Source organism: Sapajus apella, unplaced genomic scaffold (genome assembly GCF_009761245.1).
Source record: "Sapajus apella isolate SASKATOON/1434 unplaced genomic scaffold, GSC_monkey_1.0 scaffold83, whole genome shotgun sequence".
Classification (NCBI taxonomy): Eukaryota; Metazoa; Chordata; class Mammalia; order Primates; family Cebidae; genus Sapajus; species Sapajus apella.
The window spans coordinates 1,167,475-1,171,069 of record NW_022437023.1 but is presented as its reverse complement, the minus strand read 5'-3'; the positions used below and the strand labels follow the sequence as shown (position 1 = coordinate 1,171,069).

General features: G+C 57.1%; 1 long non-coding RNA gene across 1 annotated transcript; it reads right to left on the bottom strand.

The window, feature by feature from the left end:
• Window positions 1-294: 294 nt before the first annotated feature.
• Window positions 295-2,023, bottom strand: LOC116533626. Its single transcript, XR_004261373.1, has 2 exons — window positions 1,299-2,023; window positions 295-1,206 (listed from the first exon to the last, which is right to left on the bottom strand). It is a non-coding gene; the product is annotated as an uncharacterized LOC116533626 (long non-coding RNA).
• Window positions 2,024-3,595: the final 1,572 nt, after the last annotated feature.

Below are 3,595 nucleotides of genomic sequence, written 5' to 3'. Positions count from 1 at the left end.
ATGGGAGGGGAGTTTTTACTGGAACTTGGGCAGGTCTATAGCCGCCGCCCATGTTTACACTGTGGGAAGGGGTGATGACACGTCCTAGAAGGAGAAGGAGGTTGTTGTCTCTAGGGCAAGAACACTGGGTCATGGGAGGAGGGACAGGGGCAGCTGTTGAGGAGGGATGATGCCACACAGCCACAGTAACCGAGCCCAAGGCCCCCATCAACCGGGGTCAGGGAGAGGAAAGGAAACCGCTGTTGTGCAAGCCAGAGCACGGAGAGCCCGGGAGGGAAAGCCAGAGACCCAGGATGTGTCCACGTGTTTATTGGCTCCTTCATTCATTCACCAAACAAGTATTGGAAGGCCGGCGCTGGGTTACATGCTGAGGACATAGCGTCGAGCAAACCGAGCCAAGTCACCATCCCCAAGGAGGAGAGACAGGCAAGGAGCAAGTCACACACGTAAATATGCAATGACAGCTGGCATAAACACTTCTTAAAAAAGGAACTAGGCGGTAGGCTGTGTCAGAAAGGGCCAGGAGGGCTTCTCAGAGGTGGTGACACAGGAGCTGGAGCTGGCATCGGAAGGATGAAGAGGAATTGGCCAGGTGTGATGTGGGGCTGAGGAGGTAGGCAAGGGCTGAATCCTGGGCATGGGATTGGAACTTTATCCTAAGGATGGAGCCACTGAAGAATATTAAGCAGCAAAGTGACATGACTTGAATTGTTTCTAAACATCACTCTGGGGAGAATGGCTTGTAACGAGAAGTGGGAGAACATGAGGGGCTACTGCAGTCATCCATGACCACATGGTGGGCCAGGCCAGGCCCATGGAGATGGAAAAAAGGGGACCAATTCGAGAAATGTTTGGGACACGAAATCCATAGGACACGGTGACCAATGAGCAGCCTGGGAAGGCAGCAGTGAGGGGGAAGTCCTCAAGGGTCAGTCCAGGCTGGGGAGGGAGAGGGAAGCGGGGGATGGCCAGAGACCAGCCCACCAAATAGTAAGTGCATGCATTCAAGTCCCAGGTGTTTCCTGCCTCCGAATGCGGCATCTAAGGGCTGCCCTAGGATGCCCTGGTCCACAGAAGAGCAAGTGCCACACTGGTCAGGACTGATTTCCAGAAACCAGGACCAGAGGGAAGGCAGGGAGCAAGGTGGGTCCCAGACATGGCTATGGAAAGAGGCACCGCAGCAGGCATCTTGGAAGGGAAGCTGAGCTTTGGGGAAATGACCGTGGAGAGAAATTGGCTGAAGTCGGAAAACAGAAATCAAATGCCCATTTGACTGCGTCAGGAAAGTACCAGATCACTGGTTCTGGACGGCGGGGCCCTGTGTGTGTTTACTGACGTATGTCTCAGGTCACATAGTAGGGACTCGAAAACGTTGTTACATAAATAGAAGAATAAGAAGTCAGCATGGAACCTTGCTCTTTACAACGGCAGAAAATAAACACAACAAGCAGGTGGTGGAATGTGGACCGGCCCTTCCGGAGGCCTGGGTGCCAGGGCACTCACCGGCCATCTTGCTCAAGCGGGAAGTCCTTCGCCCTCTGGACCTGAAGGGCCTCCTGCTCATCCCTGTGGTAGTTCCTGGGTTCCCAGAATAGGGATCTGAGTCCAGCATGATGGGGACAGGGGAGGAAGGGCAGGGCTGGGGGGAAAGGAGGTCATACCGTCTTCCAGGGCCAGGTAACCAGAGCCCAGCACACAGCTGGGCAGCGGGAGGGGCAGAGCACGCAGGAGGCCATGTGCCTTCCCTGGTGAAATGTGATCAGTCAACCACCTAGTCAGGGGTCAGGGAGGGGAGCATGGGATCCACACCCCACTTTAAACCAGGCTTCAGGACACCCCAGGAATTCCTGTTATACCTGTGGGGCTCTGCTCTATCTGGGTGTAGGGAGGCCCACGTCCATCCACACAGTGTAGGTGGGAGAGAAGCTCAGCCACCCAAGGGCAGCTGGGCAGGTAGGTGGGCCCCCACGGGCTGCGGCCCCTCCATCACGCTTTTTTGTTTTGGAGACAGGGTCTGTCTGTGTCACCCAGGCTGGAGTGCAGTAGCATGATCAATCCCAGCTCACTGCAGCCTCGGCCTCCTGGGCTCAGGCATTCCTCCTGCCTCTGCCTCTCAAAAGCTAGGGTTACAGGCTGAGCCACCGCGCCCAGCCACCCCTTGTTCTCTTGCTGCTAGCACACCTGCTAAGCACCTCCTGCTGTGCCGAGCCTTGGGGTAGGCATAGAGGAGTGGACAACGGCTGGCAGGCAAGGGCCAGGAGAGTGGGTGCCAGTCTGCCTCCCCCATTTTGCCTCTGTGAAATGATCAGTGAGGGAGAAGGGGCTGTCCGGAGCATGTTCTCCATGGACACATGGAAATTGACAAAGTATTGCACCAACAGGTCTGGGGGGACCAGGAGACGGGTAAAGGGGTCCTGGGGGATGAGTCTGAGAGAGGCTAGACCAGACCAGTGGGCAAGCTGGGCCTGAACAGACCAGGCAGCGTCTCTGACCAGAGAGAAGGCTGAGCCCCTCACCCACACATGGAGTGGCCAAAGAAAGGCAGCTGGGGCACCAGTGCCCAGGGGAACTTTGGCCAAATGTCCAGGGTAGCCTGATCTTCCTCATACTGGTCCAGGGCTATTTGGCCTGAAGCCTGTCCCTTGATGAACCCTGTCCTTTGCCCTCACCCCCTCTCTCCCAGACCACGCCGTCAGCAGCCTGACTCCTCAACATCTCAGGAACTCACCCTCTCCTTTCCCTCACCACCCCCTCTCCCGACGAGGCTAGAACTCTTCTAGAGGACAGCATCTGTCTGCCTGCCTTTGAGAGTTTTAAACACAAGCCTGACTCTGACTCTTTCTGGCATAAAGCACCTTCGTTCCTCCCAGAAGCTGAGGACAGAGGCTGGTGAGGCCGCCTCGTCCCTGCCCCATCTCTCCCCAGTCCCACCCTGCAGGCTTCCACCTCCCGACCCTGCTCCCGCCTGCCTCTGGGCCTCTGCGCGGGCTCTCCTGTAGCTAGACCCCCTTCTCACCACCCTCCGCCAGTCAACCAAAGGACCCTGTTTCTCCCTCAGCTCTCAGCTGCTCTCCTTGTCCAGGATGCCCTCCCAGCTCCCTGCAAAGTCCTCTATTCTCTCACCAGACACTTTTCCTGGAGTTGCCCTCTGACTTGCTGAGCTCCCCAGCTGTAATCCCCTGACATTGGGGTGCTTGGTCAGTGCTAGCAGAGGGCTTCAAAAAATGCTTCTTGATGGACGGACTGTCCTCAGCCTGACTGCTGACTGAACGTCTCGCTTCCTGACTTCCTTCTCTCTGGCAGCCACAGCTTGGGCCAAGTTGCAGTGAGGTTCCCGCAGAGAGGATGGGCCAAGAAGCCCAGCAGAAGGGAGAGCGTGAACCCCCCAACCCGAGACTCACCCCTTTTCTTTTGAATGAGGAATCAAAAAATAACCAGGGGCCTTGGGGTGATCGGCCCTTGGTGCCCAGGTCCTGACATGGTGTGGGCAGCTGATAAGGACTCTCCCTTGCCTGAGACCACTTCTCCCTCCCCCGCTTCTCACTCCTCCCCTTGACCCCTCCCTCCCACCCCCTCTGGCCCTGCCCCAGGGCAG